Source organism: Mustela nivalis (assembly GCF_964662115.1).
Source record: "Mustela nivalis genome assembly, chromosome: 9".
Classification (NCBI taxonomy): domain Eukaryota; kingdom Metazoa; phylum Chordata; class Mammalia; order Carnivora; family Mustelidae; genus Mustela; species Mustela nivalis.
Genome location: NC_139028.1, coordinates 26,062,026 through 26,088,655, shown reverse-complemented (window position 1 = coordinate 26,088,655; position 26,630 = coordinate 26,062,026). Strand labels below are relative to the sequence as shown.

The 26,630-nt window shown below is 43.1% G+C and overlaps 1 long non-coding RNA gene across 1 annotated transcript; it reads right to left on the bottom strand.

The window, feature by feature from the left end:
• Positions 1-3,006: 3,006 nt before the first annotated feature.
• On the bottom strand, positions 3,007-6,250 carry LOC309840482. The gene is made up of 2 exons (XR_014298622.1): positions 6,173-6,250; positions 3,007-3,209 (listed from the first exon to the last, which is right to left on the bottom strand). It is a non-coding gene; the product is annotated as an uncharacterized lncRNA (long non-coding RNA).
• Between the last annotated feature and the right edge of the window lie 20,380 nt (positions 6,251-26,630).

Below are 26,630 nucleotides of genomic sequence, written 5' to 3'. Positions count from 1 at the left end.
CCTAACCCAAGATTGTCTGGTCTTTTTGCTATAGAGAGAAATGGAACGTTCTTTCCAGGAAGGCTTAAATAATTGCATCTGTGTTCATTGAACTATTAAGCCCTCTCCTGTCTGAGGGCTGGGGTGGGGAATACAATTATAAAAAAAGATGATGTTAAGACTATGGTTTTCTTTTTAATTCAATTCTCTTTTCCATTCATAAGCCTCGAGAATGACAAGATGTCAGACAGCTCCCTGAAGGAATCTGCGATCCAGTAAGAAGGGCGAGATGAACACGGGATTATAGGGCAAGGAGGAAATAAATGGAATGAAAACAAGGGATCCACGGGCAGTGAACAAACCATCCAGCTTGGAGAGAAGAGAAAGGTCAGGGGAGTCTTCCTGAAGTCAATGGCATTTGAGGTGAGTATTAGGAGATCATTTGAGTCAGGGAGCAGTAGCAGAAGGCTGGGTGAATGAACGGACCCCAGATGGGACGGGAGAGATTGTCCTAGCTATAGAGCCTGAGCTGTTTAAGGACACCTGGGCAGTCCCACCTGGTGTCTACAGATCAAAAAAACTTAGCTGTAATTCGGAAAAAAGTACTTACACCAGGAAAGTATTCTTTTGCCTTGACACAGAAGTGTGAAATTCTAGGCCACTGCAAAGAACGTTGGGGGAAAAGTAAGCTGCATTATGATTCTAAGAGATCTGTTCATTTCCAGAAAATATTCAGGGTTATAGGAATTAGAATCCCATCTTTGGGGGATTCTAATTCCTATCTGTGGGGGGAGAGAGTTGGAAAGAGCTGAGCATGGTAAGAGTCCCTGTCTGGTTGGCAGGGTTGGGGCCCAACATTCTAATCCTGAAGCGGTCCTGGGAATGATGCAGGCTAATAGACCAGCTTCAGAACTGGGGGTGGGTCCAAAGCTAGAGCCGCATTCTGGGGTCTGAAAAAGTGGGGAATCCACAAAGCTATTACTCAGAAAAGCCAGCATCCGAACCCAGCCTGCTCACATCAGATACTCATTTCTGTGTAGTAAAATGTCTCGGTGCCAAGCCTCACCAGATGGTAAGAGTGAGCTTCTGACTTTTTTTCTGCCCTGAGCAGGCACGAGGCCTTTTGTATCTGCAGGCAATACCCTGTGTCAGGGATGAGAAAAACAGGGGGAAAGGGGACAAGGCAGACTTTGTCCTTTTCTGAAAGTATCTGACCGTGTGCTCCCAGGGTCACATGCTACAAAGCAGCAAATCCTGGTAGGATATGTTGAGACATTACCAGTTTCACCAGAGAAAAGACATAAGCAAAAAGAGAGAGGGCATGAACGAGAAAGAGAGAGGTCAATCCAGATCGATCGGAGGGTGTGTAGTGCTACGGCCTGGATGCTGAGTTTTGGGCCAGCCTTTAGGGGGAGGAAAGGAAGCCTGGGGCTTCACCATGAATTGAAGCCCTCAAGGGAGAGCAAGGAGAGTACAGGAGGTGGGGCAAGTGACATAGTCCCAGATCAGATGCCCCCTCTAGTCACTGTCAAAAGCAAAAGCAAATCTCTGCAAGAAAATGTCTCCATCCCCAATTTAAGCTCCCCGATGTTCCACCTATTATGACAATGAGCTCACAAACATTACTAAACATAAAATGCAAGCCTCTGAAAGTTGGCAGATATAACGTACAATGAATTTAGAATCCTTTGGATTAAGATATGAGATCTGTCAGATATAGAATATAGAGCAGTTATGCAAATACGAGGATTATCTGCATACGCAATGTCTTCTGTGAATAAAGACCGTTTTAGTTCTTCCTTTTTGATCTGGATGTTTCTTTTTTTCCTTGTGTTGCAAGAAACGTTTGGTCACTCTTAGTATAACTCCTAATTGTACCAATGCATCCGAATTCTAGAGAGGTAATATTTCAAGTTTCTCTTTTTTTAAGACCTTATTCATTTATCTGACAGACAGCACAAGCAGGGGAGCGGCAGGGAGAGGGAGAAGCAGGCTCCCTGCGGATGTGAGGCTTGATTCTAGGACTCCAGGACCATGACCTGAGCTAAAGGCAGATGGCCAACCAACTGAGCCAACCAGGCAACCCTCAAGTCTTTTTTTTTTTTTTAGCACCTGAAAAACCCAAACTGAGAGTCTAACAAAGCTGACAGAACCTACCAGAGGTAACACTTTAAGGCTAGTATATCAATTATCTACTGTTTTAATAATAGTCTGTGGAAAAAAAAAATCTCAAAATCTCAGTAGCATATGACAACAAACACGTAGCTCATGAGCCTGTAGGGTTTACCTAATCTAGGCTGGGTTCATTCACGTGTCAACAGCAGACTGGCATGGTCACAGTTCTTATCTTGGCTGGGCACCCTCTTCTGCACAGTGTAGGCTGGCTGATGGCTGATCTAGGGCTCCGCTGACATGACTTGGGTGAATAAACTGTGTTCTCCGTGTCTCTTTACCCTCTACCAGGCTAGCCAAGTCATAATCTTCTCATGGTAATGACAGAAGGCAAGAGTAATAAATGGAAATGCACAAGCACCTTTCAAGCCTTTGAAAAGTTTGCTCATATCGCATTGGTCAAAGCCATGCCAGACTCAGAGTCAGGGGGGAGGTCTCTATGGAGTCCCATGAGGAAAGACACAGATACAGGGAGGCCTGAAGAATTGGAACCATTAATACAGTCATTAATGGTTAGAGCCAAGGGGTTAGTACACAATAGCAAGGCAATACCACATGTCTTGGCCCTGAAGCAGTTAACATTTGTATTTTACCTCCTCTGGTAGAGTGACCAGTAAACCCTACTGGTAATCCATTCCCAAATTGCTATGCAAGATCTGAGAAGTTCTTAAGAGTAGAGCGTGAGGAGTAGGCACTGTGTGGACAGTTAGATCTAATTTTTTAGAAACCTTCAAAGGCAGAGGAGACCAAGCAATCCTGAGGGATTCATTAAGTAAATCAACTCCAGGGTCCGGAATATTCTATATTAATTGGAGTTTCTCTGGTTGCAGATGACAGAAATCCAAGCAAAACTGGTTTAAACAGAAAAGAAACTTTATAGCTTCCATAACAGGAAACTCTGGGAATATGTCAGATTTCAGACACAGCAGGAGCCAAATCCTCAAATAATGACATTGTGACTCAGTCTCTATCTCTGGGCTCCGATGATCTCTGTCTTCATTCTCAGGCAAGTTCTCTCCGTGTGATGGCTGCCGGCAGCTAGACGCTTTCGGCCCCCACTGTAACAACAATATGTGAAAAGGGCTCCATTTCCCTTCTAATTCCAGTAAAGCTCTATAATTGACCTCATTATTCTGACTCGTATTACCTCCCCAATCCTGAATCTATTATCTAATGCCAGGGAATGGAAAATGGGTGTTATCCAAGAACACTCCGTCACATGGGAACAGTTTTCACACTGTCACTGCACAACCTATAAACTAAACATCCATTCCTGTGACTAACTCCAGTCGGGCACAAGGATATTTTCTCATGTATCTTAACCTGTGTCCTTAAAACAAAAGAAGAACCTTGTTAAGAATGCTAAATTTGGGGGGGGGGGGCGCCTGTGTGGCTTAGTCAGTTGGGCATCTGACTTCAGCCCAGGTCATGATCTCAGGGTCCTGGGATTGAACGCTGCATGGTGGGGGGAGTGGGGGGTCCCTGCTCAGTGGGGAACGTGCTTCTCCCTCTCCCTCTGCCTGCACTTCTCCCTGCCCTACTTGTGCTCGCTCTCTCTCTCACTCTCTGTCAAATGAGTAAATAAAATCTTTAAAAAATATAAAAATTAAAAGAATGCTAAGTTTTGTAGGTTATGCTGCCCCTGATACTGGAGATAGTTAATACTGTGGAGTAAGCAGAGGATTTCGGTGGCAAAATTACTTAGGTAATAGGACAAGCACTTAGGTAATTCCATGTTTTATTATTTTATGAATCGTGATGTTCTTCCTCTTATATAGTATGAATTCTGAGATATTTTTCCCACTAGCACTAATTACCCACTTTCTTATTTCTCTTTGTCTTTCTTTTTATGGTTCCATAGATAACTCACAAATGAGCTTCACAACCACATGCCTGTGGCTGAACATTTTATAATACGAAGTGATTCATACTACTCTTAATATTTATATAGCCTTGGTTAGAGATATAAATACAAATGCAGTGCATAAAGGATGATATTAAATCTTTACATAGACAGCTGCATGGTCATTGAACACTAGAGTTGTGGGTATTTTTATTTCTTGTAAGAAATCCTATTATGATGTATGTAAGATCACCCCCCTCCAAGTTAAAATTTCAGCTTTGTTTAAACAATTTTTACTTAAAATTAGAATCTATGTTTGGGGGGCACCTGGGTGGCTCAGTGGGTTAAGCCTCTGCCTTCGGCTCAGGTCATGATCTCAGGGTCCTGGGATCGAGCCCCGCATCGGGCTCTCTTCTCAGGAGGGAGCCTGCTTCCTCCTCTCTTTCTCTGTCTGCCTCTCTGCCTACTTGTGATCTCTGTCTGTCAAAAAAAAAAAAAAATGAATCTATGTTTGGTCTTTTAATTTTTTTTAAAGATTTTATTTATTTGAGAGCGTGAAAGAGAACGTGAGGGGAGTGGGGGTGAGGAGACGGACAGAGGGAGAGGGAGAAGCAGACTCTGCTGAGCAAGGATCCCTGGGGGCTTGGGCTCCATCCCAGGACCCTGAGATTATGACGTGAGACAAAAGCAGGCACTTAACTGACTGAACCACCCAGGCGCCCCTGGTCTTTTCGTTTTAAGATAATTTTGTTATTGTTAATTTTAATTTTATTTATTTATTTTTATTTTGTTTATTGTGTTATGTTAGTCACCATACAGTACATCATTAGTTTTTGAGGTAGTGTTCCATGATTTTGATTATTTTATAGATTTTTTAAAAAGATTTTTCTTGTTTATTTGGTAGAGAGACAGCAAGAGAGGGAACACAGGCAGGGGGAGTAGAAGAGGGAGAAGCAGGCTTCCCACAGAGCAGGGAGCCCATCGTGGCTCAATCTCAGGATTTTGACCTGAGCTAAAGGCAGACACTCAACAACTGAGCCACCCGGGTGCCCCAATTTTGATTATTTTAGAAAAAAAAACCTAACATTTGTGGAAAAAAAATTTTTATCTTGTTATATATTTTATTTATAGTTTCTGGATAGACATTCAAATTTTATACCTTTTTTAAATTTTTTTTATTATTTTTTTAATATTTTATTTATTTATTTGACAGACAGAGATCACAAGTAGGCAGAGAGGCAGAGAGAGAGGAGGAAGCAAGCTCCCCGCTGAGCAGAGAGCCCAATGCAGGGCTCGATCCCAGGACCCTGGGATCATGACCCGAGCTGAAGGCAGAGGCTTTAACCCACTGAGCCACCCAGGCGCCCCAGCAAATTTTATACATTTTTACTCAAATCCTATTTTATTTTTGATTCCTTTAGAACAAGGGTTGACAAGCTACAGACTACTGCCTGGCTATGTTTGTATATACAGTTTTATTGGCACACATCCATGCTCATTAATTTATGCGTTGTCTAGAGTTGTGTTCACTTTACAATAGCAGAGTACAATTATTAAGACAGAGACGACACATAAGGCTAAAACAGTTACTGTCTTGCCCTTTAAGAAAATTTTTGCTGATCCCTGCTTTAGATTATTGTCAATGGGACACAAATTATATAAAAACATTAATTATGCTAACATAATTAGTGATTGTGCTAGGATGAAAACAGGACAAATATATTTTGTGGAATAAACATGTAATAATTTAGGAAATACGTAATTTACTGTGCATCTGGACATTGCCAGTCCTTCAACATCACACCCAGACATGCGTAAATATAATTAAATTTGATTGCATTTCATATTTTTGCTGACTTTTAGTCTTTTATAAACCACAGTTTTGGGTGCACCGGGGTGGCTCAGTCGTTAAGCATGGGGCTCTGGGTTTCAGCTCAGGTGGTGATCTCAGGGTCGTGAGATCGAGCCTTCCCTCCCCTTCCCCCCATCAGGTTCCAGGAGCAGCATGGAATCTACTTAAGACTCTCTCTCCTTCATCCTCTGTCCCTCCCCCCACCAAAGAATAAATAAAAATAAATCTCATCTTAAAAACCCACAATTTTACACAAAATTAAAAATGGGGCATTCTAAAAAGTAAAACCATAGAGCATATTTTATATAAGAATTCGCTCAACTTACAGCTTCTTAATACTTAGGTATATGGGATGGGCTGCCTTTGTTTTAACTCTTGTTCGTGGGTCTGCAAATGCTTGAAACAGGAGAGGGAGAAGTTATGGGTTCCCTAAAGGAGAACCAAGATGTTCTAAATAGGAGGGGTGGGGGAGAAAAACCAGACAGATTACAAACAACAGATGTCAGTGAGAGCTGACAGTTTGCCAACAGGAGGAGTTCTATCAAATGTTACTGTTCTCTGAGTCCACAACAGGGATTCATGGGGGCAGGGAGGGAAATATTAGAATAATATTAGAAATAGTAGATATTTACTAAAGATTATATATTTAGATCAGATTCGATAAAATGTCGGAAAATACTAGAATAAGCAAGCTATCTCATGACGATTCTGGTCAGTCAAGGGTTTGATCTAAAGGTTGATGGCCATGTCAAGGATCCCGCGGAAGGGTTCCTGCATTAAAAAGAAGACTAGACTAGGTTAGTTTAGTTAACAAACATTTGTTGGCAGCTGATGTGTCCCAGGCTCTGCCCTAGGCCCCAAGGTTTGTAGGATTCCAATAACCAGCCAAAAAGGCTGGGGACAGACGAGTTCCCACTGCTGCAAATGCACACAGTGCAGAAATATCTTAGCAGGCAGTCTAGCTCTGCTATTAAGAAAGCTCTGGGTCTATTTTTACATCAGAGACACACACACTCAGAAGCCATCACTGCAGGAGGCAATCTGGGAAGTTACCCGAGGACAGTCTATGGCCTTGACAGTTCAACTTCAGAAGGAAGAATTAAGCAATCTTTGCAACATAGATCCCCCGATTTAATTTTATTTCATCTAATCAGTCCACCAAAGGCAAAAGGTGAATTTCTAACAAATTAAATTAAAATGCAGTCTCAGCCGCTCTAAAAAGCAGAGTTCAAAACCAATTTTTCTCTGATTTCCTCTTTGAACCTGGAAGTTGAGAGGTCTGTGGAGGGAAAAGGATGCATCCTCCTTGATCAAAGTTATCAAATCAATTTATTCTGTTTCTAAAGGAATTAGAAGAGACAACGGCGTTTTATCTCACTGGATAGGGAGAGAATGAGGCTTCATTTTCATTTCTCAAGAAATCTCTGGAGCCAGACCGAGGCAAATGACAATGGCCAGCATAGTCTGTAGGATGAGAATGCCCTGTTTCTCTCCTTTCCTGCTATCGCTTCCTTTCCATAAAATTGCACCTTGACTTCTATCTTTCTAAAGCTGGGGAACACTACTGACATATATGTAGTTCCTCTAAGACAATCATACTCAGCTACCTGCTAACTAAAGATTTCATTCATTCATTCATTCGTTCATTTTTAGAAAGAGAGTAAGTGTGCCCAAGGGGGTGGGGATGGGCAGAGGGAAAGGAAGAGAAAGAATTTTCAGCCAACTGCATGTTCATCGCGGAGCCTGAAGGGGGGGCGGGGCTCAATCTCACAACCGGAGATGCTGACCTGAGGCGAAATCAAGAGTCAGAGGCTTAACCAACTGAGCCCCCCAGGCGCCTCAACTAACTAAATATTTTTAAAACCAGAAGGAGACTTAGAGATTATCTTGAAACTTCTTCAGTGCCCAGAAAAGTTACATAAATGGGCCCCAAACAGGAAAAAAGTGTACAAGCGCGATCTCTCACTCAAGAGTGTTTCATCTACACACTCTTTCAGCTGTGCCATTCAGTGTGGTACTCTTGGTAGTATGAGGGGTTGGAGAAGTATTCTTGGTAAGCCCCAATACATACAGTTCACGCTGGACTCCCATTGTCTCTCAAACTCTGGCTTGGTCCCCGAACCATCCACAGAATTCTTTTGGGAAATGTTGGCTTTGTGTTCTGACTCTGACACTTTTTTCAGTTTTCGATTAAGGGCTGACCCCTCACCGTTTCAGACCTCAATTTAAATCATTTCTAACATAGAGATAACCACAAAAGCACCTTGTAGCATTGGTTAAGGATTTTATTGTTTAAGATAGACTCCATAAAGTGCTTCACAAACTGGGAGGAAATATACAAAGGTCAGGGGTCATTACCACTGGGGCCGCTGTAAGGCACAGTGTTTCTCCAAGATGCGCCCTGGGTAGGTTTTCCACATGCAGTAATCTGAGCTCTTTCTTCTCATTCCTTCAACATATCAGGCACCATTCTTCATCATGGAGCTTCAAAAATGACTGATGAATGAGATTCCAGCCATCCTGAGCTCCACGGACTAGTAACAGGTACATAAATGGTCACCGTCGATACGGGAGCATAGAGGGTGAACTTGTGCCGAGATCCTTGGGAAGGCTGCATAGTGCGCGGGCCATTTGGGTAGTTTTGAGTCAAAAGTAGAAGTTCTCCAGACAGGAGAAGGAAGAGAAAAGAGTAGAAATGGGGAGCATTCTGGGTGGTTGCAGTGGATTTGCATGTTCACACAAAGGTGAGTAGCCTGGGAATGCTGCTAAATACGCTTGAACAACAACATTAACAACTAGAGCTATTTTTTGGAATGACCCCTAAATGCTACATTTTTTAACTGCACTTATAACCGGCACGGTGGCCCTTCGAGGACATAGCATTGCCCGAAGATGACAGGTGAGAAAGGCTCAGAGAGGTTAAATAACTTGCCTAAGATCACAGAGCTGGTAAACAGGGAAGTCAGGTTGTGAACTTAGGTCCCAGTGCTTTGATTTCATGTATCACACTGCTTTTCCTGAACTGGGGGTTTTTAAGAGATGACTGGAAATGTAGGTGAGGGACAGAGTTTGCAGAACATCAAGTACCAAAGCCGGGGAGCATGGATTTTATTCTATAAGTTGTGGGAATTTCTGAAAAATTGTTAAGGAGGTGTTTAAAGAAAAAAAAAAGTCATTCTGGGGCACCTGGATGACTAAATTGGTTAAGCGTCTGATTCTTAATTTTGGCTTAGGCCATGATCTCAGGGTTGTGAGATTGAGTCTCTCATTGGGCTTGGAGTCTGCTTAAGGTTCTCTTTTTTGGGGGGCACCTGGGTGGCTCAGTGGGTTAAGCCTCTGCCTTCGGCTCAGGTCATGATCCTCAGGTCCTGGGATCGAGCCCTGCATCAGGCTCTCTGCTCAGCAGGGAACCTGCTTCCTCCCTCTCTCTCTGCCTGTCTCTCTGCCTACTTGTGGTCTCTGTCTGTCAAATAAATAAATAAAATATTAAAAAAAAAAAAAAGATTCTCTTTCTCCCTCTCCCTTTGCCCTTCTTCCATCCCACGCTTGCACTCCTTTTCTCTCTCTCCTGGAGGAAAAAAAAAAAATCACTCTGATGGCAGTGTACAGGATGGATGGGACAAGAAAGAGAAGAGAAACAGGAAAATCAGTTTTTAAAAAAAGTATTATAAAGATCCAGACCAGAGAAAATAAAGACCAGCTGAAACGAGGTGTTCATCTATTCATTCACGCCTGGGACAGATGTCCCAGATGTCCCAGATGTGGGACAGATCACTGTTTTATTAAATAAGGACTTTTACTGTCTCGCATAACAGAAAGTCCAGAGGTCCGGCAGGCCCCAGGTTTGTCCGAAGCCCCGGCCTCTTTCCTTCTCTCTACTCCAGTAATAGTTATTCTACTATGGGTTACCCTCATACACCCTACATGACTACCAGCGGCAGTTTGAGGTCTGCATGCTTCCTTGCTCACATCCTTCCAGAGAGAGGCATCTCTACTCCCAGACCTCCAGTCTGACTGGGGTCAACTCGGATAGCAGGAGGGAGGAATCGCTGCTGGGGGAACCACACGTTGACTGGCTTAAGAGGAGTCGGGAATCTCCTCTGGATCTGGGCAGGGTATGTTCCCCTGTGCCTGGTGGGACAGGGGTAGCTACTGGAACCAAATTATAGCTTTTTCAGCAAAGGCGAAGGAGGAGCTGATTCCAAATGGGCAACAAGTAGCGACCATTGCTGCAATCCAGCTTCAAGCATGGATACTTGAAGCCAATGGCTTCCATACATGTCCATCCCCAAACCAGTCTGCCTGCGGACGTGCCCGTAGTCCAAGAGAAGGCATTAGACTAGTCCTTCTCCAACTCCCTTTTCGCAAAGGCTCTTCTTCCACTTTATGAGAAAGCCATACTCCCAGCTGTTTCAAATATTCCCATAATGCTTTGCCTCAGGAAAAGTTTTCTAGGGTGCCAAAAAAAGAGGAGTTTTTCAAATATTGCAGATGATTATAAGGATGAAGTTACAAGTACTGCCACATGTCAGGTGGTTTCCAGTTTTTTGAAATTCAAAGGAGACCCACCAGGATTATTACCTGTTAGATCACTAAATATACTTTTTAAAAAGGATAGGTTGCCGTGCTATTTTTGACATATAATTTGGAACAGTAAAAGAGGAGTGGAATTGGTGCCAAACCCCATTTTATTCTAATAATATATATTGAACCATAGATACATGAACTGATCGAGGAAAACAATAAAAGTCCCATCTTTCTCATTAAGTGATGCATTTCCAATAAAATAATGTTCTTGTTATGTTTAATTTAAAAGGTCAATATACTTATATTTTTGTTGATTATGTGGTAATAAGCATTCTTATAACAACTCTTTTTCAGCACTTAAATATTTATAACATCAGAATAAACATTTTTTTCAATTTGAATTTATATTTTTGATTTAGAGAAGTGTGAAGGGTGAACAGTAGAAGATTTCCAAGCATTAATCTGGAGAAAGTTAAATGGGCATCGTAAGGTCAAGGAGAAAATATATAACATTTTTAACCATTAAAAAAGTGTTGGGGGGGCTACTTGGAGAAATTTCCAGTGAGATAAATAAGTCCTAGTACAAAACAACTACAGCTAACACACCTGTAGGATATATAGGAAAGTTTTTTTTTTAACTTTTAATTTTTTAAATTTCTTTTCAATGTAACAGAATTCATTGTTTATGCATCACACCCAGTGCTCCATGCAATACGTGCCCTCCACAGTACCCACCACCAGGCTGGCCCAACTTCCCACCCCCCGCCCCTTCAAAACCCTCAGACTGTTTTTCAGAGTCCACAGTCTCTCATGGTTCATCTCCCCCTCCAATTTTCCTCAACTCTCTTCTCCTCTCCATCTCCCCACGTCCTCCGTGTTATGATAATTGAAACCATATGATAATTAACTCTCTCTGCTTGACTTATTTCACTCAGCGTAATCTCTTCCAGTCCTGTCCATGTTGATACAAAAGTTGTGTACTCATTCTTTCTGATGGAGGCATAATACTCCATAGTGCACATGGACCACATCTTCTTTATCCATTCGTCCGTTGAAGGGCATCTTGGTTCTTTCCACAGTTTGGCAACCGTGGCCCTTGCTGCTATGAACATTGGGGTACAGATGGCCCTTCTTTTCACTATATCAGTATCTTTGGGATAAATACCCAGTAGTGCAATTGCAGGGTCATAGGGAAGCTCTATTTTTTTTTTTAAGATTTTATTTATTTATTTGACAGAGAGAGATCACAAGTAGGTAGAGAGGCAGGCAGAGAGAGAGAGAGGGAAGCAGGCTCCCTGCTGAGCAGAGAGCCTGATGTGGGACTCGATCCCAGGACCCTGAGATCATGACCTGAGCCGAAGGTAGCGGTTTAACCCACTGAGCCACCCAGGCACCCCAGGGAAGCTCTATTTTTATTTTCTTTTGTTTTTATTCATTTATTTGACAGACAGATCACAAGGAGGCAGAGAGGCAGGCAGAGAGAGAGGAGAAAGCAGGCTCCCCGCTGAGCAGAGAACCCAACGTGGGGCCCGATCCCAGAACCCCAAGATCATGACCCAAGCCGAAGGCAGAGGCTTTAACCCACTGAACCACCCAGGTGCCCCTATTTTTAATTTCTTAAGGAATCTCCACACTGTTCTCCAAATTGGCTGCACCAACTTGCATTCCCTCCAACAGTGTAAGAGGGTTCTCCTTTCTCCGCATCCTCTCCAACACACGTCGTCTTGTTAATTTTGGCCATTCTAACTGGTGTAAGGTGGTATCTCAATGTGGTTTTAATTTGAATCTCCCTGATGGCTAGTGATGATGAACATTTTTTCATGTGTCTGAAAAATTTTTTCATGTGCCATTTGTATGTCTTCATTGGAGAAGTATCTGTTCATGTCTTCTGCCCAGTTTTTGACATGATTATCTGTTTTGTGTGTGTTGAGTTTGAGAAGTTCTTTATAGATCCTGGATATCAGCCTTTTGTTTATACTGTCATTTGCAAATATCTTCTCCCATTCCGTGGGTTGCCTCTTTGTTTTGTTGGCTGTTTCCTTTGCTGTGCAGAAGCTTTTGATCTTGATGAAGTCCCAAAAGTTCATTTTCGCTTTTGTTTCCTTTGCCTTTGGAGACATATTTTGAAAAAAGTTGCTGTGGCTGATATCGAAGAGGTTACTGCCTATGTTCTCCTTTATGATTCTGATGGGTTCCTGTCTCACGTTGAAGTCTTTTATCCATTTTGAGTTTATCTTTATGTACGGTGCAAGAGAATGGTCAAGTTTCATTCTTCTACATAGAGCTGTCTAATTTTCCCAGCACCGTTTATTGAAGAGGCTGTCTTTTTACCACTATATATTTTTTCCTGCTTTGCCGAAGATTATTTGACCATAGAGTTGAGGGTCCATATCTCTACTCTGTTCCACTGGTCTATGTGTCTGTTTTTATGCCTGCACCACGCTGTCTTGGTGATCACAGCTTTATAGTAAAGCTTGAAATCAGGCAACATGATGCCACCAGTTTTGTTTTTATGTTTTGTTTTTCTTTTTCAACATTTCCTTAGGAATTCGGGGTCTCTTCTGATTCCATACAAGTTTTAGGATTATTTACTCCAGCTCTTTGAAAAATACCGGTGGAATTTTTATCGGAATGGCATTAAAAGTATAGATTGCGCTAGGCAGTATAGACATTTTAACAATGTTTATTCATCTGATCCAAGAGCATGGTATGGTCTTCCATTTTTTGGTGTTTCTTTGATTTCTTTCATGAGTGTTCTGTAGTTCCTCAAGTACCATTCCTTTACCTCTTTGGTTAGGTTTATTCCCAGGTATCTTATGGTTCTTTATACTAAATGAAATCGATTCTCTAATTTCCCTTTCTGTATTTTCATTGTTAGTGTATAAGAAAGCCACTGATTTCTGTACATTGACTTTGTATCCTGCCACATTACTGAATTGCTGTATGAGTTCTAGTAGTTTGGGGGTGGAGTCTTTTAGGTTTTCCATATAAAGTATCATGTCATCTGTGAAGAGAGAGAGTTTGACTTCTTCCTTGTCAATTTGGATACCTTTCATTTCTCTTTGTTGTCTGATTGCTGTTGCTAGGACTTCTAATATTATGTTGAACAAGAGTAGTGAGAGTGGGCATCCTTGTTGTGTTCCTGATCTCAACAGGAAGACTGTGAGCTTTTTCCCATTGAGGATGATATTTGCTGTGGGTTTTTCATAGATAGATTTTATGAAGTTGAGGAATGTTCCCTCTATCCCTATACTTTGAAGCATTTTAATCAATATAGGAAAGTTTTTGAGAGTAAATCCTTTACACACAAAATCTTTTAAGTCGCTAAGTTTGTGGTAGAGCCGGTGGGAGGCGGGACCTCCTGAGGAGGTGGGTCCACTCTTTATTGGTAAATTCAAAACATAAGAGCAGGAATTAAAATGGGAAAGGAAAGGCGGGTCACACAAAATTTCAATTACCTAAACCACTCAGGATGAAGAAAAAAAAGAGTTAATTCTGAGTTCTCAATACAAGGAGAAACATTTTTCTTCTTCTTTTCTCTTTTCCTTTGTTTTTATTGTATCTCTGTGAGAAGATGGTTGTTAGCTGCACCTGCTGTGGTAACCATTTTACAATATACAGTATATTTACAATATAGGTAAATCAAACCATCATGCTGTATGCCTTTAATTTTTACAGTGAAGCATGTCAATTATTTCTCAATAAAACCAGAAAAAGTTCATTTGTGTATTTTCAAATGAATGATTATGAGTATCAGATTGGTAATTGAGTTTCCACTGGGTAAGTTTTTTAAATGCTATAACAGCTTCATTTTTAAATGTTGATCCTTACACTATATTAAAAACTGTATCCCTTGGAATATATAAACTTATAAAAAAATTCTAGATGTCAATTTAAAATATGAAGGAGGGCATGTAGTATTTCTAAATTATTTTAGAGATATAAATCCAAAATGCTAATCACCACTTGTTTAAAGGAGACAACCAAATTGGGTTTAAGAGCAGTAGGCTTGTCTCAGTGCTGGGCAGGTCACTCATACAGATCCATGTTTGTTGTGCTGGTTTTGATGTTCCTATTAACATCTAAGACGTGATGACTTTTAGGCAATTGGAATTCAGCAGAGGAATCTGGACTACATATATATTGCTTGGGGATCATACAGGTACAGAGCCTGGTCAAATCAAAAGCGTAGTTACCAATGTCAAGAGAAAGTATGACAATGGAGAAAAACACTAGAATCATGTTTTGGGAAATAGCACCGGCAAAGGAAACAGGAGAGATCAGAGAGGTAGGAAGTGAGTAAGAGAGAAAGACTTTTATAAGGAAGTAATGGAAGATAGTCCTAAAGGAGGTCAAATAAGATAAAAGCTCTGAAGTATCCATTGGACTTGGAATTAGGAAGCCAACAGCGACCTTAGTGATGTCAGTGGTCGTGGGTGGTAGAACAGAGCACTTGTGAAACTGGCTGGGGGCAGGGTATCAAGCAAGACCATGAAGAATCCGAGACTCTGAATATGAATGAAAGAAATAAAGTCAGAAAAGGGAGCCAAGTGATTTTTCTCCCGGCTGGGAGGTAATGACAACAGTGCGGCTTTCTGACAGTTGAACTTACTAAAACATGTTTAATTCGGAAGATCCAAGTTTAAGTGAGAAATGGAGATCTAAAATAAAAAGAACTTACTGCCCCATCTGTGAGCACAATTTGTTGTCTTTTGACTCCTGTATGTAATGAGATGTGCATTAGGATATGAAGACACCAGAGGTAAATTAGATGCTCTTTACTTCCCGGAATCATCTATAAATACATGATGGCTCAAGATGTCCGTAATCACTGGGGTACGAAATGGATAAAAGATCACAGGAGCACCTGGGAGTTCGGGCTTCATGATGCATTAGAGAAGGGGAGTGGTCAGAGAAATAGAAAGAAATCAGAAGAGCAAAGCAGCTCAAAAGCCAGAGAAACATGAGCTATCAAGGTGTGGAGTAGAACGCCACAGAAAGCAGGAGAATTGAGAACAAAGGAAATCTCACGGGCTGTCGTAATTAGAGAGTAACTGACAACCTTTGAGAATGAAATTGCTGTCCAAGTACAGAGGGTGCAGAAACAAGCAGATGGAGATAAAGTGGGAGATGTTTCTCACTCAGAGAAACTTCCTGGTGACTTTTCTATCCCAAAGACTCATTCAGGGGCACTTGTGTTATACTTGGTGAATGAATGACAGTGTAGAGATATTGCACATTTAGTAAATTAAGCTCCCAAGACTTTAATGTCTTGGAAAATGAGATGTGCTTTGCAAGTCACAGTCATATTACAGTTATGGACTCAGTAACAGTGTGAATTTCCCGATAATAATAGTACTTATCTCACCACTTAAGGCAAAGGGGATACTTTTTAGTTCAGAGACATTTTCTAATCATTAGTTAAGCAAGTCTCCTTTCTTGTGTGCACCTTCCTAAATGATCAGATTAAGCTTTTATCCTTCTCCCTGGAAAGCTAATCAAATGTGTGGTAAAGCCACTTAGAACTACATTATAAATTTATTTTCTTCCTTCCTTCTCCCTCTTTGGCTATAAAAATGTGGTACTCGTACAGAACAAAACAAAACAAAAAGGATAAAAAAAGGCTACCACACTTCACCAGCAAGAAGGGCTCTATTTTCATTATGAAGTCATTAACCCTACACTCAGAGCACCTAGCACATGGGGGGAGCCTGGTACCCTGTATTTTGGTGGCCGGTGGTAGGAGGAAGTGAAGTCTGCCTTCCAGATGTTCACAGTTTGAGTGTTGGTGGGGGACCCTGAATAAGGGCATATTTTTATGAAATGGTAATGATCAGAACCCAGTATGGTTCTTCTTACTGTAGATATTGAGGACTTGGAGTTGAGTTGAAGAGCATCGACTCTCATTCTTGAAGAACTTCAGATTATAGTTCATCTAACTCCCTGCCCGGTATATGCATCCACCAATCACCCCCCAACATTTCTGCCAAGTGACATTTCTGCTACTGAATTCCTTAACTCCTGAGGACAGCGCTGACTCTTAGTAAGTTCTTCCTTATAAAGAGTTAAAGTAAGGACAATACTTCTGTATTTTTTTAAAGATTTTATTTATTTATTTATTTGACATAGAAAGAGAGACAGTGAGAGAGGGAACACAAGCAGGGGTCATGGGAGAGGGAGAAGCAGGCTCCCCATTAAAGCAGGGAGTCTGATGCAAGACTTGATGCCAGGACCCTGGGATCATGACCTGAGCCGAAGGCAGACACTTAACAACTGAGCCACCCAGGCGCCCCTGCTCCTGTATTGTTATTGGTCCCAGTTCTGCCAAGTCTGTCCACTCAGAGCAAATGTTGTTTCAAATATTTGGAGGTAGTTTCATTGAGTCTTCTCTTTTCCTTCAGCTTCTACTTGTGAGTTTATCCCTAAGCCCTCCACAACCCCAGCTGCTCTGTCTGAATGTACTGTTTTCTATTCTCCTAAACCGTTCCCTGGTACAGAATACATTTCCCATTCCTGGGCTGTCCTGAGAAGGGCATGGAAGAAGCTGTTGGCTTTCCCCATGTGTGAGGTTCAACAGTTGTGTACTGCTCCAGAGAACATTCATTTTTTTATTTTATTTTTTAAACATTTTATTTATTTGACAGACAGAGATCACAAGTAGGCAGAGAGGCAGGCGGAGAGAGATGGGAAGCAGGTTCCCCGCTGAGCAGAGAGCCCGAAGTGGGGCTCGATCCCAGGACCCTGGGATCATGACCTGAGTCGAAGGCAGAGGCCCAACCCACTGAGCCACCCAGATGCCCCAACATTCATTTAATTTACACATGACATTCGTGCTCTTCATGTCATTCCTACCTCCCCAGCCTTCAATGTCTTCCTCTTTGTTATGGAATACATCTGTTTCCCTGCTTGGTTTTAAAGGCTTTTTCTCATTTTTTCCTATCAGATTCATTCGGGGTTATTTTACATTCCACTCTAACAGACCTCCATCCCTTGGGTCCGTCTGGTCTTGTTAATATATCCAAACATCTCCTGCCTGTTCACTTCCAGCTCTGCACGTTCTTGTGCTATTCCCTATCTGAAATGCTGTTCCCTATCTGAAATGCTGTTCCCCGTGCCCATTTAAATTCCCTCTATCTTTCAAGACCCAACTCAAATACTACCTCCTGGATGCAGCCCTCCTATGTTATATCCACTTGGATTATCTCCTACTTTGCTGAATGTTTTTATCCCTCAGAAGCGGATAGGGCAGGACCCTTCTTACATCTCATGTGTACGAAACTTCTTGGTCATTCACTATAAACTATATGCATAAGTATTATACTCAGAGCAAAACATGAACCACATTTTAAAATTCACTTTGTTTTATCCACTGGTTGTTAAGGACTGAATATTTGTGTGTCCCCCCCCCCCAACTAAATTCGTATGTTGAAATCGTAACCCCTAATATGATGGTATCAGGAGGGCGTCCTTTAGGGAGGGGATTAGGTTATGAGGGTGAGGTCCCTATGATTGGGATTAGTGCCTTCCAAAAGCAACCCCAGAGAGCTCTTTCAGCCTCTTCCCACCATGTGAGGCTACAATGAGAGGGCAACCAGGTGGGTTCTCACCCGAACACACCTGTGCTGACTGGCTGACCTTGGACTTTCAGGCTCCAGAACTATGAGAAATCCATGGCTGTTGTTTAAGCCACTCAGTACAGAGTCCTTTGTCATAGCAGCCTGAGCAGACTAAAACATTGGTATAGGGCCCACACCTGGAACAGTGTCTGGCACATCGTAGGCACTTAATAACTATTTGCTGAATGAATGAATGAATGAATGAGTAAATGAATGAATACATGAAAAATGCTTAAATGCTCACTGATTGATTAAGCATCCTGGACTGGACAGATGATTAACTGGAGCAGAGACTAAATGGCAGAGGACAGGAATCTCATTCTTAACAATCAAACAGCACTCCACATCCTTGGGTCTGATCCCAATTTGCGGAAGGAGGAGGAAGAGGTGGGCTGTCAGCAGAGAAAGTCACCAAGTTCTCAGGGGAATAAGATGATGTAGGGAGTTCTGACTCATCTTGGGAAATCATCAGCAACATTTCAACACTCCCTAAAACCTGCGGCCCCCGGATAAGCTCTGAGGCAGTTTTGGCTCCTCTGGTCTTTGTCCCATTGATAGGAGGGAGCTCGTCTTGGAGACTGAAAGTGCTGTGGTTATTTGGCGTTCAGGATATGACAGGTGCATGCCCTGTGTCTGGTCACCATCGACTTCACTTTTTTTTGGAGCCCAGGAAACTATTGGAGGCAGGAGAAATGGATGCAAGGCCAAAAAAAAAAAAAGTTTCAAGGAGGGATATAAATTCTGACATACCACCTGAATTACTCCCTTCACCTACCTCGTCTGCTCCCCAGATACCTGGGTTTTGACACATAATATACTTTACATATAATAAGGCATACTATTATATACATGTATATATGCAGAAATATACATATTATAAGGCATAATAGAAATATACATATGTATAATACGTGTATATATACATATTGTAAGGCATAATAAAAAGAAGCACCTCAAAACATAATGGCTTAACACAAGACCCATATTCTGCAATTTGGGCAAGTCTCAGCAGGGACATCTCGTTTCTGCTACACTTGGGGCATCTTGACTGGGACCAGAAGCGGGACTGGCCGCCGGCGGGCGGAGCCTCTCTCTCAAGTGGAATGGTTGGACTTCTTTCCATAGTGGCTGCCTTCAAGGAGAGAAGAGAAGCCTTACAGCCTCTAAAGGTTTAGAACCAGAAGTCACACAATGTCACTTCGGCCATGATCAAAGCAAGTCCCCAGACTAGGGTAGAGGGCAGGAGAAGCAAAAAGCTCTGCCTCCTCGGGGGAGGGTGCCAAAGTCACATTCCAAAGGACATGTGGGAGGGAGAGATTTTTCTGCTCATCTCAGATACAGTTTACCACAGTCATTTGTATATCCTCTGTGCTCCAATAGAGTACGTCCCTAAGGTCAAGCCCCTATTTGTATTCATTTGATGGCTCTCACCGTGCCTACTCCCCCAGAATCTCTATCAGTCCAGGCACTGTGGTTCCCTCAGAATCATCTCTTCCTTGGAGCGCTCCCTGATCCTCCAACTGGAAATGAATTTTCATCCCCTGAATGGGAATTTTCCTTTGGTTTCTTCCCTTACATTCTGAAAATTATAGTTCATACAACGCTGGAGCGGCTAGGAAGTGAAATCATCTGGTCCCATACCCTTCATTTATAAATACAGAGAAATTCAGACCAGATGGACAAAGCAACTTGACCTAGGACTCATAGCTGGCCTTGGACCCCAAGACTTCCTCATCTTGCCGTTATACTGTGTTTTGTACTCCAAGCAGGTTACCACACGAGCAGGAAGTAAGCACGTTCCAGCGTGGAGAAGGGATGATGGAGACAGAAAGGTGAAGGTGTCGAATTCTCAGAAGGAAGCTTGAATTGGAGGACACCAACTGCAGAGAGTGGGTAGGCTTAAGCTCACAGACAGAATGCAGCTGAAGTAAGTTTTGCATGGTTCACATGGTATTGGTTAAAAACATTTGAAGAAGTTGCCAATATTTAAGAAAAAAGTTCATGTCAAAATCCAGATTATCTGCTTCTTTGGGAAACCAGCAGGACCGTCTAGCCATACTGGGCCTGCCTGTGAGCCTGGCAGCCATCCGCTGGAGCCACATGGTGGCTGTCCTGTTAAATGTGGCCATGGTCTCCAAGGTCCCGGGGTTCGGGAAAGTTCAGCCCACTCTCCTCTCCTGTGTTAGCAGCACAGCTACTGGTGGACTATGAGTGCGTGGCTCCTGTCTTAGATGAAGGCACTGGAAAATCACACAAACATCTTCTTCTATATGGCAAGGATTTGCCTGCATGTTCAATCTCCCTACAAATTATAAGCTCCCTAAGGGAACTTACCATGTCTTAGAACACTTTGGTAGAAATAATATTTGTTTAGCACTGTGTACCCCTGTAGTACTCTGTACTTAGTACATACGTAGTACTCGGAACTTCGTGATGTAGAGTGTACTGTATTTGTTTACCTTCTAAATTTTTCTATCAGGTGAGGAGACAGAATCAGAGAGGTTGATCCCGAGATCAGCCAGCCATTAAGTGTGGAGCTGGGGGTGGAGGACATCTGGTGTTCATTTTCCTTCGGGAAACTTTCCCTTTCCCCCACACCCCTGTGGTTTGGATGAGGCTGATCCTGTGGGAATTCAGTTCTGGCCTGTCCACTAAGAATTCAGATTACCCCTAACCTCAGTGATTGGTTTGCATGAATATATGACCCACGCTGGGCCAATCAGAGCTGATGAGTACCAGTCCCACGACTTTTTCTGAAACTCTTCGTGCATTAAGTTGATCACTTTGAGGTTAGACCAGCCTCCCTGTTCTACAGACTTCCAGAGGCAACTGACAAGAGTGTCCTAGAAGCCCCCCAGCTCTGCAAAAGATCAGCCCACCCGTAGCTTCCAAAGCATCACTGACAGGAGTAAAACAGGCTGTAAACTCTGTGGGCACCTGAAAAAGCCTCTCACCTCCCTGTCTTCCAGCCGTCACTGACCGACCACCAGGCTGCCTTGAGGGCACCAAGACCTACCAATGTGTGCGTTATCTGGAGACTGACTTAAGTCTACGCTAGAGTACAGGGCTCTCAGATCATTCCACATTCCCAGGATGCTAATCCTCATCCTTCATGAGCACTGGGGCGCGGGCACCGCCCTCATAGTCCTTATCCCCTTTTCCTGCTACTTCTGTTTTCCATAGAACTTGTGTTCTGAATGTATACAGTTGTTTTTTTCTTGCCCCCCCCCACCTTATTAAGATATCATTGACATGTTACACTGTAGAAGCTTAAGGTATACCAAGTGTTTATTTGATGCGTTTCTGGATTGCAGAGTGATCACCACGTAGCTTCGTAGCATCGCTGACACCTGCGTCATGTCCTGTAATTACCATTTCTTTGTTGAGATGAGAACGTTGGAGTTTTACTGTCTTAGTCAAGTTCCTTATTTCTTTCACATCTGTCTCTCCCTGTTGTAACATAAGCCTTGTGAGGGAAGGGGCCTTTCCCGTTTGACTCACGGCTTGGAACAGTGACTTCTAAGGATTGAGAACTGTGTCTGAAACCAAGAAGGAGTTCGGTGCACATTGTGTTGACGAATGAATGTTACCCAGCGGGGATAACTGCCCCCACCCAGGAATAAAAACCATAGACAGCAAATGCAGGAGGGAGGAAAGAAAAATATTTCTGCTACATTTGTCTGAACCCTGTGTTTTAGTTTGTGAGGGCTGCCATGGCAAAATATCATTGCTTAAACGGCAAAAATTTATTTTCTCACAGTTCTGGAGGTTGGGAGTCCAAGATAAGAGTGCCAGCACCGCTGAGCTCTGGTGAGAGCTCTCCCCCTGGCCTGCGGACAGCCATCTTGTCCCCGAATCCTCATACAGCCTTTGCCCGGTGCCTGGACCTGTGTGTGTGGAGACTTCTCTTTCTCTCTTCCTCTTCTCATTGAGCTACCAATCCTGTCGGATTAGGACTCCACCTCTCTGACCTCACGCAACCTTAATTATCTCCTAAAAGCCCTATTTCTTAAAAAGTTACTTTGGGTATGAGGGCTTTGTCATATGAATTTTGTGGAGGATACAATTCCATCTAACACCTTGACCCTGGATGTGCCTGAAACTCTTCAGTTATTTGCAAAGCAATAAATTCTTCTGTTTATGTAATACCTTAAGCCAGGTTGACTGCGGTTTCTGAAGTTGCATTTAAAAGAAGCCTAACCATGGGGCACCTGGCGGGCTCAGTCAGTGGAACGTGTGACTCTTGATCTAGGGGCTGTATGTTCGAGCCCCTTTTTGGGTGTAGAAAGTACTTATAAATAAAATCTTTACTGTGGCTCAGTTGGTTAAGCAGTTGTCTTTTTTTTTTTAAGGATTTTCATTTATTTATTTGACAAACAGAGATCACAAGTAGGCAGAGAGGCAAGCAGAGAGAGAGGAAGGGAAGCAGGCTCCCCGCTGAGCAGAGAGCCCGATGGAGGCTCAATCATAGGACCCTGGGACTATGACCTGAGTCAAAGGCAGAGGCTTCAATCCACTGAGCCACCCAGGTGCCCTAGTTAAGCAGTTATCTTCAGCTCAGGTCATGAACTTAGGGTCCTAGGATCCAGCCCCTCCTAGGGCTCCCTGCTCAGCGGAGATCCTGCTTCTCTCTCTCCCTCTGCAGCTCCCTCTGCTTGTGCTCTCTGACTCTCTCTCTCTGTCAAATAAATAAAATCTTTAAAAATAAAATAAATAAAAGAAGCCTAACCACTCCATGACAAAAACCAAGCAGACCAATTAAGAAATGGGGAAAGGACTAAAATTCACATTTCTCTAAAAAGATAGACAAATGGTCAGTAAGCACAGAAGAAGATGCTTAACACCACTAGTCATTAGGGAAATGCAAGTCAGACTACAGTGAGATACTACTTCACACCCACTGGGATGGCTGTTATGAAGAAACAAACAGAAAACAGGCTATTATTGGAATAATGATGTAATGTTGATGAGGTTGTGGAGAAATTGGAACACTTGCACATGGCTGGTAAGAATATAAAATGGTGCAGCTGCTATGGAAAATGGTATGATGATTCCTCAAAAAGATAAAAACAATTACCACATGAACCCGTCGTTCTGCTTCTGGATATGTATCCAAAAGGAATGAAAGCAGGACCTCAAGTAGATACGGGTACACCCTGTTCATAGCAGCATTATTCACAACAGCCGAAATGTGGGAGCAACCCAAGTGTCCATTAACAGAGGAATGGACAGGGGCGCCTGGGTGGCTCGGTCAGTTAAGCATCTGACTCTTGATTTCAGCTCCGGTCAGGATTTCATCAGGGTGGTAAGATTGAGCCCTGTGTTGGGCTCCGTGCTGAACATGGATCTTGCTTAGGGTGCTCTCCGGGTCCCTCTACACCCCCCCACTCCCCCTCCCCCCTCACACGCTCTCTAAAAAAAGCAAAAAACAAAAAAACCCACAGATGGTTGGATACATAAAATGTGCACAGGCTGCAGCATGGGTAAACCATGAAGACACGCCCGTGAAATAAGCTAGTCACGAAATTACAAATACTCTGTGATTCTTCTTACATGAAACTCCTGGGGTCATAAAATTCATAAAGGCAGAAGGTAGGATGGGGGTTGCCAAGGGTTGGGTGGGAGGGGGAAATGGGCTGTTGGCATTTAACGAGTACAGGGTTTGGGAAAGTGGGAAAGTTCTGTAAATGGTTGGTGGTGATGGTTGCACAACACTGTGGCTATTTCATTGAACTGCATACCTGAGAATAAGTTCAAAATGGTAAATACTATATTATGCATATATTGCCATAACAGAAAGAAAACTAACCAATGAACGGGGTCTCAAACCAAAATCATTAGGCTCCAGATCTGCTTTTAACCCTACGTCCCTAGGTCTTCTTCCATCACTTATGCTATCCAGCTCAAATGCCCTACACATCATTTGTGCTTAATACAAATCAGATGAATAAGTGAATTAATATATAAGTGAATGAAAGCACTAACATTTATTTGTTTGTATATAGAGAGAGGGCATGTGCGCACATGATGAGAGCAGAGGGGGAGGGTCAGAGAGAGAATCCTAAGCAGGCTCCACGTTCAGCACGGTGCTGGACATGGGGCTTAATCTCACGACCCTGAGATCATGACCCGAGCCAAAATCAAGAGTCGGATGCTTAGGCGACGAAGCTGCCCGGGTGCCCCACTCACGTTTATTTTTAATTAACATGACATTGCCATGACATAACAATAACATAATCATCTCCTGGCAAAAAGCCAGCATTTTATTTTTTTTAAAGATTTTATTTATTCATCTGACAGGCTGAGATCACAAGTAGGCAGAGAGAGAGGGAGAAAGCAGGCTCCTTGATGAGCAGAGAGCCTGATGCGGGGCTCGATCCCAGGACCCTGGGATCATGACCTGAGCCGAAGGCAGAAGCTTTAACCCACTGAGCCACCCAGGTGCCCCAAAAGCCAGCATTTTAACTGAGGGTCCTTAACAGCTTGGAAAGTATCGTGAAGGTTCAACACAACCTCTTACTTCAGGAAGCCTGGATAGTCTGTCCTTACCCATTCACACTTCCCCATTTGGCACAGGAGAGTTTGTTTTCTCTGCGGATGTATGTTTCAAGTGTGAACCCTGAGGAGATAAAGCTTCAAGGCAGAGGCACTTTACTTGTACCATTGACAGCTGCTCATTCAGAGAACTTATATGCCCAGCTGCTCCCCCAGAGCTTCAGGGTGCACATGGCCGCTGGGGAAAGTAGACCTGACTTTTACTCCTTCACCAAGCCCTGGTGAGGTTTACATTCTAAATGTCTTCAACCTTCTCCATCCTCATTGCCACCACCCTGAGGATAGCCATTGCCATCTGTCCTCTGACTGCCCTTCGACTGCTTGTAGGAGTCTGTTAACTGCCATTCTTCTTTCCTGCATCACCTCCCACATCTGGGGCCATCCCCCACAGAGCAGCCAGGCTGCTTTCCAGATCATCAATCTACCCTGGTTTCAACCTTGAATGACTTCCTACTGTGGAAGGATAAAGAGAAAACCTCCTAATTTATCCTCCTTGGCCCTCTTACATTCTGGCACCTGTGTGCCAGCCTCATAGGGAACCACCTCCTGCGTCTTCCCAGGGCTCCAGCCAGATGCGCCCGCTCTTCTCTTCCTGAGACACACCGATCTTTCCACCATAGAATCTTTGTGCACCCTGGCACTTCTTCCCACCATCACACTCTCTGCCTTTTCAACTCTTATTTTTCCTTCATCTCTCGATACAATTGTGTTTTCCTGCATAAAAATCTTCCCTGATCTCCCACACTCCAGCCAGGCTAGGTTAGTGTCCTTTGTAGTAAGCTGTCATGGTTCAGTGTGCTTTTCCTTCAGGACACTACCCTCGGCTAGGAATCATGCATTCCTTCTAAGCTCTGTTTGACCAACAACTAGCTCCTTCACTGCCCAGATTCTCAGTTTCTTAAAAATAAAGATGATGTTTACTTTTGCCTATCACTGATTCCCTATCATTTAGCTCCACGCCTGGTGTATAGTAGTTGCCTAATAAACATGTGGAGAAAGGAGTAAGGAAGGAGGGAAAGAAGTAAAACAACAGGGTCTCCCTCTGGAACATTGGGACACCATACGGCGGCTTCTATGCACAGCACTGGTACCCATTTGACATAACAGCTGGAGCTCAGCAGAGTTCTGGGGTTCATCTTGGTCTTGTGGGGGCTTGGTCAAATTGCTGAAAGTCTCTAACTTTGGGTTTCTTCCATTTATTTCAGCAGACAGAGGTAGAATTCTTACTAAGTGCAAGGTGTTATTAGAAAACTGCTTCTCAGAGTGCCTGGCTGGCTCAACTGGTAGAGCATGCAACTCTGATCTCGGGGTCATGGGTTCAAGTCCCACATTGGGCCTAGAGCTTAGGAAAAAAAAGAAAAAGTGCTTCTCACCTGGAATGGTCACCTTCTGTAGAGGGCGGTAGCAGAATTTTAAGGGGGAGTCTTGCTCAGAGTACAAAGAAAACTTCCCAGCTAAGGCGATGGAGCACATGTTGGGTGTGTGAGTCAGTGAGCAGGCAGAAAGTGACAGAGAGATGAACCAGACAGTTCATGACATCAAAACACTTACTCTCAAATGTGGGAAAGACGTGGGGCTAGAACTGTACTATGAGGCCGTTGGCTAGAATAGAGACAGGAGGCGCATACAGAGCACAGAGGAGGAGTGATTAATTCCATCTTGGAGAAGAGGGGAGAGGGTTTATTGGTCACTTTGGATCTCAGCCTGGAAGGATAGACAGGACCTCATGCATAGACCTGAGGAACAGCCGCTTGGCGCTCTTTCCAAGAAAGATGGCCAGTGCTAACTAGCTGAAGTGCAGGCGGCCTTCTGAAACCTTTCACCAGAGGCTCCATGAGCACCAAGTACAGCAGACCCTTGAACGCCACAAGTTTGTACCATGTGGGTCCACTTACATGTGGATTTTTCATACTTCAATACTGAATGTATTTTCTCTTCCTCATATTTTAAGAACATTTTCTTATCTCTAGCTTCCTTTATTGTAAGAATATAGCTGTATAGTACCTATAGCCTACAAAGTACATTAGTTGACTATGTTATTAGTAAGGCTTCTCTGGTCTGTGGTAGACAGTGGGTAATTAAGTTT